We start from the raw sequence: 18,511 nt of genomic DNA, 5'->3' as shown, positions 1-18,511 counted from the left end.
CGGTTTCATACTTGATGTCGGTTAGTAGCTCTTCATTTCCAGTCATATGTCTTGAGCATCCACTGTCTAGGTACCATTCCGAATTCTTTAGCCGGTTGCTCCTCCTAACCTGCAACAGAAAATTATTTACACCTTTTTGGTACCCGCATTCAGTTTGAATAAGTCGGATTACTTTCCCGGTATCTGTTTTTATAATATTTGGCTTAACTTCTTGACTGTTGCTCAAGAATGCCTTATGTTGTGATGAGTTTCTTTGAGATCGAGTTTTATTTAGTTTATTTGGTTTTCGGTTGACTTTTCTTCTCTCTCTCAGGATGAAGCCAGTTTTCCAATTCAGTAGGACTTACATACTTAAATTTTTCTTCCGGTTTTAAGTCATTTTCGGTTGTTGAACTCTTGACAAATTTTATGAATGGAAGGTTGTCTTTCGTGAGTTTCATCCCGTTAGGTTGTTTTGATTCGTTTTGTTTATTTGGTTCGTAACCGATACCAAACCTACACTTAGGATGTCTTTTATAATTACACATTTATTTTACAGCTTGACGTGATCTCTCCCACGCAGCCGTGACATACAGTGCTCGTTCATCAGTTTCAGTTACCGGTTGAACTGTCTTCTCACTATCGGAGAATAGTTCATCCGGTTCATACATTTCGGTTTCATATGTTTTAACAGAGACATTATTTGATTGTACGATTTTAGATTCTACCAGAGTCGGTGTGTACGCAGATATGTTTCTGAACTCAGCAACCATTTCGTTGAGTGCAGAAATCAAATCTTCTTTGGTAAACTCGTCAGAAGAGAAATCAAATACCTCTTCATCGTTTGCCATGAAACAGGTCACTCTTTCTTCACTGTCTTCATTATCGGAGTACGTCCACTCGCTTCCACCGTCGGATGCAATGAGTGTCTTCTGAATCTCCTTTCCTTCGTCCGTATGCTGATCATCGTTTCTCTGGTAGTTGTTTCGTTGGTTATCATTTCTTCTGTAGTTATTCCCTTGTTAGTTGTTTCCCTGGTACCGGTTGCCTTGATAGTTGTTTCCTTGATAGTTTCCTTCCGGTTTTCTATCGTCTCTCCATGGTTTTCTACATTATGACCTGAAATGTCCAAAGCCGTCACAGTTATAGCATCGTTTATTTGATTTGTCTACATAATTATAATTAAAATCGTTGTTAGATGGTGGCTGGCTCTTCTTCATGAATCTCCCAAATTTCTGAGCTAGCATCGCCATCACATCTTCAGTGATCTGATCAGTGCTTTTGACTAGAGCCGGAACGGTTGATACTTGGACCGCCGGTTCCACCGATGTAACCAAAACTCTGGTTGCGGTTGATGTGGATGCTTCATCTTCGATCCGAGATTTGATCTCGAACTCGTAGGCTTTTAGATCCTCGAACACATCATGCAACTTCATCTGCCCGAGGGTGCTTGATTCCCTCATCACCATGGTCTTGATATCCCAAGTGCTTGGCAAAGATCTTAAGGCTTTGATGATTACTTCTCGGTTGTCATACTTCTTTCCGAGTGTTTGAAGCTCGTTGACCACACTGGTGAACCGGTTGCTGAATTCCTTCATGTTTTCCCCCGATTTCATCCTGATATTTTCATATTTCTGTGTAGCCACCAAGATTTTGTTCTCCTTTGTTCTTTCGTTTCCCTCATGGATCTGAATGATCGTTTCCCAGGCTTCCTTTGCACTATCACAGTCTGATATTTTGTTCAAGGTGTTATCATCTATAGCTTTGTAGATGTGCCTCATGCAATGGTTGTCCAGGTTACTCCGTCTTCGATCTTCATTTGACCATTGGTCTGCCTCCTTGTTGATCTTGATCGGTCCCTCTTTCAGGACTCGGCTCATCTCATCATCTAACGTAATCAGATGTAGATACATCTGTTTCTTCCAACTGCTAAACGCTTCGCTGTTTAGCATTGGTGGCTTGCGTTGTGGGTCATGCTTCCCATCTTCTTCGGTTGCTTGAGTTCTAAGAACCTTGCTCTGATACCACTTGTTAGGATCGGGGACGCCCTTGGAGGACTGGGGTGTTTCCAGTTTTAGGAAGGGTGGCCGCTTACAATACACAACACTCTTTGGTGATAGTCCGGTTAGAGACTATAACCGTTCTCAGCACTTCGCAAACTGTCACATACTCTTGAACCGGGTTCAAGGGCGGAAATGTCTGTTTCAGTTTGAAGCAACGTATGCGACTTAGATGATGTTTAGAAGGAGTCGGTTTTAGAGATATGAGTGGATCGGTTTACGGAGTACGATTAATTTGGTTTGAGGTTTTGAGTAAGTAATGAAACGAAAGAAGTGACACGAGACAAGATTTTTATGGATGTTCGGAGCAAACCCTCCTACGTCACCCCTTCTTCTCAGGTTATGAGAAGGATCTCCACTAACTTTTAAAGTTACAACAACACTGTCGGTCGAGCCCAACTCGCTACTCGCCGGTTACACCAACTCACTCTTTGATGTAATACAATAACTCAACACAATAAGACACAGAAAGCTTCCGGTTTATGACACACCGGCTTTGGAACGTAAAAGTTTATCTCTCTAGGATTTTTGTACTTTGTCGCTTTTTTTAGAAAGATGTGATTCGTGATTGTAGCTCAGATGCCATTAATGAGGTCGATTCATCTTCCTTTTATAGCCTTGAGATCCCAACGGTCATTTTCTTCTCTCTCCTCTGGATTGGTTGATCATTATCACGCCGGTGCAGGGAGGTTACTTGCACATTTCACCTTCCTCAACACTTGGCAATCATGCAGAGAACTCTGAGTGTAGGATGACGTAGTCGGTTTTCAGATTTGAACACGTGTCGGGCATGCACCTCAGGTTGTCAATATCGGATCAGCAAATCATCATTGCTTTCCTCGCATGCTTCTGATCGGATCTTATCTTCTTTTATCTCTTCGAGACACGTCTATTACGTCACTCTTGTAAATTGTAGTTTCCGATTTTGTCTCTTGTGCAATATGATCTGGTTGGTACGTGAACTTTTGTCTTTGCTGGCCGGTCACTTGAGAGAGTAGAAACCGGTTCCTCTGATCTTTGACTTGATCACTTGGAACTGGTTTCTTTGAAGTATTTCAGCAACCGGTTTATGAGGCTCCAGCCGGTTCATACGATTTGGCCTGCACCTGCACATGAAAGTTAACAACTGTTTAGTTTTTCCAGCCGGTTCCAAAAATTAACTTTACTTAATTTTTCTTATCAATTTCTCCCTTTTTGATTATTTAGAATAAATATTCAAAACTTGTAATGTGTGGCCGGTTTGAAAATTAACTTTCTTAATTTTTCTTATCACGGTGTACAATGATAATTATTGCATTATTAATCTCTCAAAAAAATTCAAATTCCATTCGAGATCCAAGCATATTGAAGTAATCACTAAATTCGAGATGTGTTCGAGATGAAACAATTGAACTTAGAGAAAGTTAATACAAGTGATAAAAATACGATATGATGACCAAACCTTTTTCAATGAGAAATTTGAAGCATGTTGGCAAAGAGAGGGCTTGTTAGAGCCCACCCAATGATCTAGATGGGAGAGTCTGTTGGTCCAACTCATGTGATGAGTGTTGTTGTGTTCAACTTATTTGGAATTGGATTAATAATATAATATATTATAATAGTATATAATTTATATTAAGAATTTCAAGAAAGTAATAAAGATACAATAGAAGAAAGAGAAACCAAAAGAGAGAAAATATAAACAAAAGAGAAGGTTTATATAGTTAGAGTTTCTACGAGAAGATTGGAAAGTCGAACAATATCGGTTTTGGCTTGAATCACATGTAGTGAATCTTAGTGTCCTTCTCTACAATCTAACAAGTCTAGATATTTGTTTAAAATTCTCTCAAATACTTGTTTGAGTATTCTATTTCGGTGAGATCTTTTCTTATTCTTGTTCTGTAATCAACCATTAATGGTGAAGACTTTGTATTAGAGAACCTCTAAAGTACTAAAAAAAACTTTGGTGTAACTCATTATAATATAGTAACGTGTTTTAAGAGGCATATGTTGAAAATGACATGACTATATGTGATTGATTTTATTGCTTATTATTTTGTTTAGTTCATTGTGATATACAAAGAATTAAAGACCAATTATTTCACGTTATTAAAGTGAGTTTTCCTAGCACGAATGTTATCATGTTATAAAGAATAAGAAATAGTAAATCAAAATCCAATTAGTTTTTATGTGATACTAAAATAATAATAATAATAAGATTTTTAAAATTCATTTCATCATAGAACTTGTTAAGTGGTCAAATTGAATCAAATTTGTGTTTGTGTCATTTCTTTCCCCCTAGACTAACTTTGATGAATTAAATGGAAGTTGGGCATTCATAATTTAATTTATCATAATATTGAACAATAAAATAACCAAATCATAAGAAATATTTAAAGAGAGGAATTTGAAGAATGTAAATATTAAAATGAACTCATATATATATATATATATATATATATATATATATATATATATATATATATATATATATATATATATATATATATATATATTAAATGTGTTTTTGTGAGAGTGAATATATTTAAGTAAACTAATCTCATAAGAAATGTGAGTAAACTCATCTCATAAGAAATGTGACTAATTAGTTATTAATTAAACTAGCATAAAAATTAAGTTCAATCCAAATTTATTATTTACTTATATTTTTAAATTCATCGAGTTATATAGTTTGAAAATATCTTTAAAAAAAATGTAATGCATGCGGATCAATATAAATTGACAACATTCAATAGGTAGGAAAAAAAGGTTGTTTAAAAAAAAATCATCAAACATTGAATTCTACATTAAATTACCAATCAAATTATATAAAGTTCGATTAGGGTCTAATGTTCCTTATTATTATATACTTATTTGAAAATAAATATTAAAAAATTATATAACTAATTCATTTAAGTTTTTCATATTTTTATATCTATAATAATTTTAATTATTTAATAACCAAATTTATCAAAAATAAAAAATAAATAAATTGAATATAATTAATTATTTAAAAATAAATAAATTAATATAATAGATAAATGGAAAAACATAAAAAATATTTAAAATTAATATATATACATTTATGTATATAAATAATTAAAAAATATGTGGTAATAAAATTTTGTTTACAATGTCTTAATTTAATTTTTATAATAATAAATTATTATAATACATAATTGAACAAATATTAAAAAATAATTAAATTAATATAATAATTAAATAAAACATATGCTAATAAAAATATTATCATGTCTTAATTTATTTTTTTATAATAAAAAAACTATTTAAAATTAATATATATATATAATTAAATAAAATAATATGTGTGTTAATAAAAAATAAAAGTTTCTAATGTCTTTTTTTTTATGATAATAAATATGGTTCAAATACACTTCTCAATAAATTTAAAACTTAACATATTTAATTAAATATATTTTTAATTATTTAATTTAAATATTTCTATTATTTTATTTTACAGTTTTATTTTTATATTTAACAAATATTTTTTTTATTTAAGTCTTTTTAATTAATAATATATTAAATATATATTGATATTTTTTCTTTTTATATTTTTAGTCAATTATAAAGTATTATTTTAAGTATATAATGTCTTATTTGTTTTTTATAATAATAAATAAATTTAAATAAATTATTAATTTCTAAAAACTTAACTAGTTAAATATATTTTTAATTATTTTTCTAATATATATATATATATATATATATATATATATATATATATAAAGCATTATAAATTAAAATAAGAAATATTTATTCTATTGTTATGGATTATTTTTATGCATAATTATAATTAATGATTTTAATATTAAATTGGAAAAAAATAAATTATTAAAATCTCACCCATATACATCATCTAAATTATATTTCAATGATATATTATTAACCTTAATCATTCTCAATTCACACCATATTTAATTATTCGATTACACCTTTTGGCATGATCTTTGGTTTTGACACACCTTCCGCGGAAAAACTTTGTGGTCTTTATTGGTGCATTTTTAAACATTTGATTACACATTTCGGCATGATCTTATGTCCTGAATCACCCGCCATGGACGAACTCTTAATTTTCTCAATAATATATTTTTTTTCAAGCCGACATTCCAAACATTCAATTATACATTTTGGAAACCTTTTCAATCACAGGCCCTAAATCACCTTCCGTGAACGAACATTTACGTTTTTTCAAAAATATATTATTGGGAAAAAGTAAAATCAAAATAAAGAAAAGAGTTAATTAAGTAAGAAGTAATTAACTTAGAAGTGAAACATTAAACAATAGAAGTTTGATAATGTTTAGAACGAAATTTTGATCATGTTTTGCTATTAACATTACGGAATTTTGATGATGTCTAGTTGTGAATAAAGTTAGATATTCATCTAAGAATAAATCTAAGTTGTCTAATTGTTTATGTGCAGATGCATCAGACTTTTCTAACTTAGACATGGTCTAAGTAGGCTAAATAGACGTGTTGCGAAGTTAGACGTCGAGGTCTAACTCCATTAGACGTGGTAGTCTAATGGGTAACGTAGTTAGACGTTGGCGTTTAACTCTTTCAGACAAGTCTGAAGTGATACGTAGTTAGAAGATATAGTCTAACTCCATTAGACTTGTCAGTCTAATGAAAAACGTAGTTAAACGTTGACGTCCAACTCCCTTAGAGTTGGCAGTCTAATGGAGCACGTCTAATGCCTCGCTTCAGCAATCGTTTGAAGTTAGCATACGTCTACCCACGATCAACTAACTGTCTGCTCCTCTACTCCACTCACTCATGTGCAGTCTGACAAGCCAACTAATTGTATCCAATGAACGAACGCCAAGTACGCAAATGTCCTTCCAACGGTTTGTCTAGTACAAGACAATATCATAGAGGATATTCGGTGCACTACTAGTTCGGTACGACCACAATTCATTTGCTCAGAGTCTGTTGTACTCTTGTCCTATGGGCGACCTTCCAATAGACGATTTCCACGCGTGCCTTCCAATGGACGCTTACCACGTGTCTATGAAGAAGATTCGACCGTTGGTGTCCTTCTACTACAAATAAATGTTCAAGGACAACAGAAGAATCACTAAAACACAGACTCATCACTGATCCACCAGTTATCAATTTTACAAGTTTACTCTTGCCTTACTGATTTCTTACATCATTCAAGCTTAAGAGGGAAATAATCAAAACACTATCTAGTTGTGAGAATATTGTTCATAATATTGTAAGTTGAACAGAGGTTGTTCTGTTCAACAGAGTGTTAGCTAGTTCAGTAAACTGTGTTTGATTTAAAGAGTTTAGTGAAATCCTTCCGGCTGTGGAAGAATGGGTGACGTATGAGAGTTTGCTCTGAACATCCATAAACAACTCTCTGTGTTCTTTACTTTGTGTCATCCATCTTTCATTGGTTCAAAGCTTCAAATCTGACGAACACTTCCGCACTTGAAATTGTTTCAAGAGTTCAAAGAATTTGTTAGGAATAGAAAGCGATTTTAACATCTAACAGAGTTAAAAACGAATCGTTTGTTATAAGTTGTTATCAATAGCCATACCCTAGTCTTTATTGGATACACCGATCCTATCATTTTTGCATCACTCAAGATGACATTCCCTCTATCGACGAACCCTTAGGTTTTATCACCATTGTTTGCGTTACTCAAGCTTACATCCCCTTGTGGACGAATCCTTAGGTTTCTCACAAATGTTTGTGTTACTCAAACAGACATTCTCGCTCCCACTTCATCTACCAATGTTCGTTCACTCACATATAATAATTACTTTTAGAGAGATTTGAACACATGTATTAAGTATGAAAATTTAACATTTTAACCGATAGACCACTTAATTGTTGAAATAATTTTACAATTATATATATATATATAATATAAAATATAGTATATAATATATAATATATAATATAAATATATTTTGTAAGTTACATTTTGAATAACTATTATTTTTTTATACTCATACAAAACAAAATATAATAAAAATAATTATATATCTTATTCTAATATTAAATAAAATTATTTTGTTAATAATGATATATATATATATAATAAAAAAATTAAATTTCTAATCTTAATTTTTCTCAAAATATGATATAAATTTATTAATAAAAATAATAATTTATTTACTTTTTTATTTTTTTTGTTTTTATCTTTTCCGTATTTTATTTATTTATATATATATATATATATATATATATATATATTATTTTAATTAAAAATTAAATAACTAAAATACACATTGAATATATATTTTAAAATTATTGTAATTATTTATTGAATTTATTTTTATATTTTCTGTGCATCTCATGTGAATTTACATAATATTTATTAAAAATATTTAATAATTTTTAGCATTTTTGGGTTTGACTGACCCTCAATGAAGAATTTTGTTGTTTTCAAGGTTGCAATTTTAAACATTAAATTACACATTTTGTCATGATCTTATGCCCTAAATTACCTTTCGTGGACGAATCCTTAGGTTTTCTCACCAGTATTTGGGATGAATTACAAATTTAGTACTATACTTGGACAATTTTGTCAAATTTAAGACTTTTCTAATTTTTTGTCGTTTAAAGAACTCTCTTGGTATCATTTAGTTATATTTAGAACTCTCACTAAATTTCTCACTAACTCCGTTAACTTATTTAATATTATTTATTTCTTTATTATAATTTTTTAACATCAATCAAACAAAACTTAAATTTATTTTAAAAAAAACATAACCAACTCTCTTTTCTCACTAAATTCAATCTCTTCAACGAAATTAATCTCCTCTCTCTCCACATCACTATAGTCGTTTGCTTCAGAGAGGAGCTAAAGTTGGTGCCGAAGACAGATAGGGTAGCACGGTATTCATATTCGATCGATCATCATCTACTAAGGGAAACCCTAACAGACTCCGAGTCAGAGGAAGGATTGGAAGTCAGTGATAGGGATGGACGATACGTACGCTAAAGAAGGGCGGTCATGATGGAAAGTTCAAATGGTTTGATGACGGTTATTCGCTTGTGGAACTAGGGATCCTTGTGGAGACACTGGTGAAAAAGGGGTCAAAACCGAGAGTTAAAACTCTCGGTTTTGACCCTATAACTTTCGTTGAAGACACCTTACCAAAGGTTTTAGTTACTCTCGCCATCCCTCGGTATTGACTCTCTCGGGTTTTCCACAAAGAGAAAAACCGAGAGTTATATGAAAACTTTCGGGTTTTTCTCTTTGTGGAAAAACCAAGGGTTTTAAAAAGACCTTTCGGTTTTCTCTTTGTGGAAAAACCGAGGGTTTTACAAATAACTTTCGGTTTTTCTCTTTGTGGAAAAACCGAGGGTTTTGCAAATAACTTTCGGTTTTTCTCTTTGTGGGAAAACCGAGAGTTTTGATTTAACTTTCGGTTTTCCTCTTCGGGTAAAAACCAAGAGTTTTCTAATAACTCTCGGTTTTCTCCTTTTGAAGAAAACCGAGAGTTTTGTAATAACTATCGGTTTTGTAGCCAAAGAGAAAACCGAGAGTTATATGAAAACTCTCGGTTTTTCTCTTTTGGGTAAAAACCGAGGGTTTGTCATATAACTCTCGGTTTTCTCTTTGGCTAAAATCGATAGTTTTCTAATATCTCTCGGTTTTTCCACAAAGAGAAAAACCGAGAGATTTCAATATTACTTTCGGTTTTTTCCCGTAAATTTTTAAAAATGTGCGAATTATTTTGCTCGCAACCAAAACCTGTTCAGCCAAACCAATATATTAATGATAAAAGAAATGCAACATACATTAAACGATCACATTAATTGATCATGAACATTACAAAATTCGAAACCAAACTAATATTCCGAACAATCTGTTCTAAATTCAACCACTAATGAAAACATGTTCATAATCGAAACAACCTTAGCTTGTGGGGGGGGGGGAGGTGGTTGTTGCCTCAAATACAAGTCGATTCTCTCCATTCTTGCGTTCATCTCTAACTTCTCCCTCTCCATTCTTGTCACAATTTCATCCTTTTCCGCTTCCATTTCTTCCATTTTCCGCCTTCTTTCTTCATCCCTCTTCTCCAGTTCCTCCAGCTTGAGCTTCATTATTTGATTCTCTTCTAACAATCGCTCATTGTTTCGCTGTGAACTATTTCCACTACGACGATCCTCACGAAAGTGTGTGGGCCGGACGTCTGATCCCATTCCGAACACTACCCCGTATTTTTGTTTTCCAAACACCCTCTCCGTCAATTCAAAATCCGATATTCCCGGTTCGTTACTAACAACCTCCTCCATCTCAGCCTGCACAATTCAAATAAAATATCATTTCTATAATAAAAAACTAGGCATATTCAATTCACTTACAATTTTCTCTTGCACGTGTTCGTCCAGGACGGGTGTTGGGTTTTCTTTTGTCGGTTTTGGTGTACGGGTCCTCTTGAATACTTCAATTGCAGACGGTGCCCGTCCCATTTCAATCGCCTGTTGAAATAAATGATTTATATAATTAATAACAATCTTTAGATTAAGTTATTACAAATAATGTACTTACCAACTCGTCTTCAATTTGTGCAAACGGTCTACTTCCCGTTCGATGCGGGAATTTCAGATTCTTCCGGTTCTTAATATTTGTAGAATTGTGTCTCTGTATTTGAAATAACAAATAAAGTTAGATTAATTAATATCAACTTTTATTTGAATTATGAAACCGTACCTTAAACGTTTCTGTGAAGAAATGGTTGCGACACACAAACTCCCAATCATCTCGATCGTAGTCTGGTGGTGGATTAGCCAGTACCGCCGCCTCGTCTCCTTTGTGGACGCGGATATATATCTTGTTCAAATCCGACCGCCATCTATCTCATATCTGATTGGCGTGTCCCAACCCGGTCTTTCGAAAAGACTCAATGTCACCATTAGTCGCTTCGAACGGATCCTGAAAAAAATAACATCCAAATGTTAAAAATAATTATTTAATGACGTAATGTATAATCAAGTAATAAGTATTACCTTGATAGCAGTCCACAGTGAATCCAATTGGTCTGCACTTAAAGCCTTCCACTTGAGAAGACGGTGTGAGACGGCTGCGGGGTTCTAGATAATCGACCCCACATGTCTAGACCACCGTGTTCTTCCCACGTCTGTACCGCCTGGCCTCCCATCCTTCTCTCTAAACGTTAGAGGGATTCTCGTCCCCGCTACCCTCTTAGACAACGCAATATTCTTGTTCTTCCTCCGTCTCTTGCGGGCAGAAGATTCTTCAAAATTATCAAAATCATAATTAAATATGTCAATCAATTGAAACACTAACTAATTTGTAAACGAAATACCTGTCGATGATGGGTCGGGAGTGGTCCCGTGCTCCTCCTCGTCATCCTGCTCCTCGATAGGCTCCTCAAGACCCTCATCTAGATACTAATGAGTAGGTTGATTCCAAGGACCTTAACTACGATGATCATGAATATATCGTCGCTCACCGTTAAGACTTGTTGCTGAAGACGAATCAATGAAAATAAGAAACAAGTGTATCGATTAGGGCTAGAAGCAAAGTAAAATATGCCCTAGATTCAAATAAACCCCTTTATTCGAGATCATATAAATGTAGAACTAGTTAATTGATGTTTCTTAAAGAAATATTAATTATCCTAATCTCAAACAATATGAGATCGATCTATAATAGAAGAGAAAATAACAATCCATCTCGTTTATTAGTAAAAGCAACACAAGTCCCCTTTCCCATTGCTTTGTTGAATTATTAATAACTAGTATAAAATTGTTCGCAGAGAAAACGACCTCTTCTCTGCTTTGGTTTCTATGCCGGTCTCCTCGATCGGCTGCTGCTTTTATCGTAACATTCAATAATGGAGGGTCTCCACCATTTCTTATGTTGAATTTATTTGTTTCTCAATGGTGTCTTGACAGCCTTTACACATTGTTGTTATCCACATTGGAAGTCCACCACCGCTACATGGTACGAAAGGAGACGACAGAAGCAATGGTATGCATTCACAATTGATACATATAGGCTATGCTCATCATCAAATACATATATGCTGTGCTCATCATTAGATCCAATCTTAAAATAATTCAATTAATTTTTTATAAAACGCTCTTTTGTCTTTCGGGCTATAGTGATGATGTGGAGAGAAAGAGACGACAATTAAATTTCATTGAAGAAATTTAAATTCAGTGAGTGGAGAGTGGAGAGGTGATGTTCTAAGTTGTTGTTGAATTAATAATAATAATAAATAAATAAATTTAGGTTACGTTTGTTTGATGTTAATAAAAATACAATAAATAAATAAATAATTAAATGTATCAATAACGTTAAATAAGTTAATAGAGTTAGTTGAAGTTCTAAATATGACTAAATAATGAAAGAAAAGTTCTTTAAATGACAAAAAAATAGGAGAATCCTAAATTTGACAAAACTCTCCAATTTCAGTCCTAAATTTATCATTTATCCCACCAATGTTTGCATTACTCAAGTAGACATTCCCAATATTCGGTTACACCTTTCGACATGATCTTAAGCCCTAAATCACCCTTTGTGGATAAACCTTTAGATTTTCTCACCAATATTTGATTTACTCAAGCCTACATTCTCCGTGTGGACAAACTCTTAGGTTTTATCAACCATGATTGCGCACTCACATATAATAATTACTTTTAGAGGGATATGAACTATGTTCTTAAGTATAAAATGTTAACACTTTAACCTCGATGAATAATTTTAAATTTCGACAATCTTTTAAGGAACGGGAGTCGACTTATTGACAAGGAACTGATAGAGCTCCCACTGAAGCAATTGTAGTAGTTTCAGTACCGATTGATTTAGCTCCTTCTAATCTCTCTTTTTTATAATTTTTTCACGATTGATTATTTGTTATTACTCGTCGATTCTGATCCAGTTATAGTTGGGAAAGCAGGTTTCATCCGAGAGTCTTCTGCTGGAACCCTAGCCCAACCAATTTCGTTGAAAGTTCAACTCCAAAGCTGAACGAATGACTTAAGTCATAAGAACCCACTTATCCAAATTAAGTTAAATGAATATATAAACTACATAAGCCTTTACAATTTATAGAAAGTGTGATATGAGTGACGAGTTTATATACTTATTAAGAGAACAAAAGTTTTAAATGAGAGTGAAATTAATTGAAAAAAAATCAATATATAGTATCAACACAAAAAAACTATCGATTTGCAACAAGTGTACAACAACATTCTTTGCATTGAAAAAGAACTTTAGCAATTATATTAGCGTTATCTGAGATGTTCGCAACTAAATCTGCAAGGATACCAAAAATAATGCAAACACAGCCAAATGCCAATTTGCAATAACGCGTGCAATACTAGTTCCCATCATATTAGCACTAAAACCAAATATGCTGCAAAAAAATCCCTTATTTGATCAAACATATACTAACCAAGGGTAGTATAATTTTCCAACAATATTTACATTAATATTTTTATTAAAATCCTCAGATTTTTGCAATATTATCTTCAATAACTTCATTAATAAATATATTATTACAATTAGTTTGCATTAACATTTCCAAATATTTTCGCACTTGTATATGCAATACATTCCAAATTATATTCAAATACTGAATATTTGAAAATAATGCCATACAATTTGCGGTAATTTATGCATTCTTTTCATCAATATATTTGATAATATATAAATATGATTAATTAGCATTGATATTTGCAAATATATTTACACTCGGTTTTACAATATTTAATTTAATTTATATTCAAATACTGAATATTTTAAAACAATCCAATAAAATTTGCGGTAGTTTATGCAATTATTTATTCAATAACTTCGATAATTTATATATATAAGATTAGTTAGCATTGATATTTGCAAGTGTAACCACATTTGGTTTTGCAATACTCAATTCAATTTATATTCATATACAGAATATTTGAAAATGATCCAATACAATTTGCGGTAATTTATGCAATTATTTCTTCAATATATTCTATAATTTATATATATACGATTAGTTTACATTAACATTTGCAAATGTATCTGCATTTGGTTTTGCAATAATAGTGTTTTTAATATTTGTAATATGTTTTTGAATTAACTACTTTGCACTATATTATTCGAAATATTACAAATCTTTTATATATTATTTTAATTTTATTTATTTTAGCATTAATATTGTGCACTATTTTTATTTTAGCATTAAATTTTCTAAGCCATTTGTAACTTTTTTTTATTTTATTTGAACCTATTATTGAAAAACATAATTTTGAAATATGATAGACAAAAGAAATCATAACCACATAAGCATCCAATTCAAACATCAAACATAACCAATTCAAACATCATAATTAATCACAATTTCAATTCAATTCAAACTTCCCAAAAAATAATTTCCCAAACCTTAAACATAACTAATTCAAACATCATAATTAACTTCAAACATAACCAATTCAAACATCATACATATCAGATTCAATTCAATTCAAACTTTCCAAAATATAATTTATCTAAATCTTGTCCATAAAATAATGAAATCGTCGATCGATATAGTCCAAAAAGATCATCAATGGCATAGAAGATCCATATTTCAGTAATACCTGTGCATATATAGAAAAATAAAAACAAAAAGATAATAAATTCAATGTTTCATTCACAATATTGAAACTATAGTTTTATAGAGGTGATACATAAAAATAATAAATTATATGATTTATTTTCCTTTGATGCCTCAATAATGTCAATATATAACATAACATTTTCAACTAATTACTTACACATGGAATTTCATATTATTAAGAAATAACACTCAATAATGTTAATATATAACATAACATTTTCAACTATAGTTTTCCCCTCAATTAAATTCAATATAATACAACAACTAAAAAATCACATTCCCTTTCCTTCCTAGTGTGATCATGCTTGCCTAATACAATACAATATAACAACTAAGAAATCACATATATGTTTAAACTGTTTAGAATTTGAATAATATCCACAACATGTATGTTTCTACTTCAGTTTTACAAGAAAAGTCTATAGAGAAAGATCATGATTATCTTAGTAGTTACAAATAATATATTCATCTTAATGTTGACCAAATGGATGTAGAATTGAATCTAATTAGGATGATGTCTGCAAAAACTGAAAGTTTTGGAGAAAGAAAGTCACTATTTGGAAATTTTGACTAAAATCACATACTATTGAGAACAATTTATTTTTCCTTTTTTTCAAAATTTTATAAGTAATTCAACATTACAAAATTATCTAAAGTTCACAAAAAATTTTATAATCAGCATATTATTAACAACATCTTTGAAATCTTACGACTTCAAATTCTGTATCAGTATCTTCATCGTCTATCCTCTTTCGTCTAGGTATCCTCTCCTTTTGATGAATTGGGTGAAATAAGCGGTATCAATAACACTACGACAACCAAATCCTGGAGGAAATAGAGAAGTAAATATTCAATTACTAGTTGAAAATTAAGAAGTAAAAGAAACAAAAGCATTGAATCAAAAAGTAAAAGTACTAATTGACCTTAACAAACAAATACCCATCAAGAAATGAGCTAGGAACTCAACCTAGATGAAAAGTTCTAACATTTAAAAAAAAACAATAAATCATAACAAACAAATACACATCAAGAGACAAGCTAAGGAAGCTCAATTGACAAGTGGAATGAATAATACTATGCAGATTATCCACAACAAATTTATTGAAAAATATTATTAATTAACTATAGACATAGTCTGCAGAATCCAAATTCTGAATCAAATCAAATTAGGAGATGAAATGAATGCAAGAAATTAACTTTAATGTTAGACGAAAAATCAAACATAATATCTAAAGGCTCTTATCAAATTCAAATATGGTAACTTTCAGAATTCAACGAATAATATGATCATGTTATTCCTATAAGATCTGAAAGGGATATATATCTATAAGTTTTAGCTTTCTAATGGAAGGTGCTAATGGAAGGTGGGACAAAAATCATCTTTTACCATGTGTATCTTTCTACAAATATGCATAAAAAGCAGTCCTCAAGGTTTTAAATGTTCCTTTTAGATTTGTATAAATAAACAAGGTATTACCAAAGTCTTAATAACTTGTAAACAAAGGTATAATAGGAATTTTAATAGCAAAAAAAGTACAATTTTCTAAAAAGATAATAATCCTGAAAAAGAAATAAACCTTTGATGAAATAAGAACTTTTCTAGTATCAATGGAACAATAAAGTCTTGAATTCCCAACTTTTTTTTGACAATAAAGTCTTGAGATTCCCAATCTGTTTTGTTTCAACTCTTCTAGGCCATATTAAAAATAAAGTACCCACTAGAACAAGAACAGAGAAAAGAGAAGTCTAATGATCGTCACTTGTTTAATGATTACAGATGACTACAAGGAACAAATTGTATAATCCTAAAAAGATAAGTTTGTGACAAATGGTAATAACAATTGCATGCATATGATGATTACAATCGAATTAGCCTAGAATTACCATGTCAAATGAAGGAAGGGTGAAAGGATCAGTGACACCAATGGAGACAGGGTCTAGCTATTGATGACAACTTCGTACAAAAATAGTTTGATAGAAATCCTGTTAGGGATTTAAATCACTTTCTATTCTTCACAAACCCTTGCAAACTCTTAAACGATTCAAGTGTGGAAACGTTTTCTTAGTTTTGAAGTTAATAACCAATGAATAAGAAGATGACAGAATGTAAATAACACAAAGAGTTATTTATGGATGTTCGGAGCAAAATTCTCCTACGGTCACCCCTTCTTCTAACCACTGGAAGGATTCACTATATACTTTCGTTAGAATCAAATACAGTTTCAAAGCTAACTCATTGTTGAACAGTATAGACTCTGTTCAACTTATAATTTTTTGAAGAATATCATTCAGCTAGACAATACTTTGATTCTATCTCTCTCTTGATGTACAAATAGTAAAGCAATAAATCAATTCGTAAGATTGTAAGTTCAGAAAGCAAGGTTTTGTATAAAGTGTCTGGCTCACTAGTGGTTCGTCCATTGTCCTTGAGGATCCTTAAATAGACAGCAGGTACGAACGGTCGAATCTTCTATAATGACACGTGGTGAACTTCCATTGGAAAGCTTCCATAGTTTGCTTACGTGAAATTAATTCATTGGATATAAATAGCTGTCGTACTAATCTGCACGGAATAGTGGAGCAAGAGTAGCATACAACTAGTTGATCGTGGGTAGACGGATGCTAGCTTCAAGCAACTGCTGAAGCATGGCATTAGACGTTCTTCAATTAGATTGACAAGTCAAATGAAGTTAGATGCCCCCGTCTAATAGCATGATCCATTAGACCACCTAGTCTAATGGAGTTAGATGACACGTCTAACTACGAGTCCCTTTAGACTAATCTGAAATAGTTAGACTACATGTCTAACTTTCATCTGTTAGACTGCAAGTCTCACTACGTATCCGTTAGACTGTACTTCTAATTACGTATCTGTTAGACTTCACGTCTAACTATATATCCGTTAGACTGCACGTCTAACTACGTATCCATTAGACTACACGTCTAACTATGTATTTGTTAAACTACACGTCTAACTACGTATCCATTAGACTGCACGCCTAACTACGTATCCGTTAGACTGTACGTCTAACTACTTATCTGTTTGACTACACGTCTAACTACGTATCCGTTAGACTGCACGTCTAACTACGTATCTGTTAGACCGCATGTCTAACTATGTATCTATTAGACTGCACGTCTAACTACGTATCTGTTAGACCGCATGTCTAACTATGTATCTGTTAGACTACACGTCTAACTACGTATCCATTAAACTGCACGTCTAACTACGTATCCGTTAGACTACACGTCTAACTACGTATCTGTTAGACTGCACGTCTAACTATGTATCTGTTAGACTATATGTCTAACTATGTATCAGTTAGACTACACGTCTAACTACGTATCTGTTAGACTACACGTCTAACTACGTATCCGTTAGACTGCACGTTTAACTACGTATCTGTTAGACTACACGTCTAACTACGTATCCGTTAGAATACACGTCTAACTACGTATCTGTTAGACTTCACGTCTAACTACGTATACGTTAGACTACACGTCTAACTACGTATCCGTTAGAATGCACGTCTAACTACGTATCCGTTAGAATGCACGTCTAACTACGTATCCGTTAGAATGCACATCTAATTACGTATCTGTTAGACTGCACATCTAACTACGTATCTATTAGACTACACGTCTAACTACGTATCTGTTAGACTGCACGTCTAATTAAGTATCTGTTAGACTGTACGTTTAACTATATTTGTTAGACTACACATCTAACTACGTATCTGTTAGACTACATGTCTAACTACGTATCTGTTAGACTGCACGTTTAACTACGCATCCGTTAGACTGCATATCTAACTTTCATCTGTTAGACTACACGTCTAACTACGTCTGTTAGACTGCATGTCTAACTACGTCTGTTAGACTGCACGTCTAACT

The sequence above is a fragment of the Impatiens glandulifera genome, chromosome 5 (assembly GCF_907164915.1).
Source record: "Impatiens glandulifera chromosome 5, dImpGla2.1, whole genome shotgun sequence".
Classification (NCBI taxonomy): Eukaryota; Viridiplantae; Streptophyta; class Magnoliopsida; order Ericales; family Balsaminaceae; genus Impatiens; species Impatiens glandulifera.
This window is presented reverse-complemented; position numbering follows the sequence as displayed.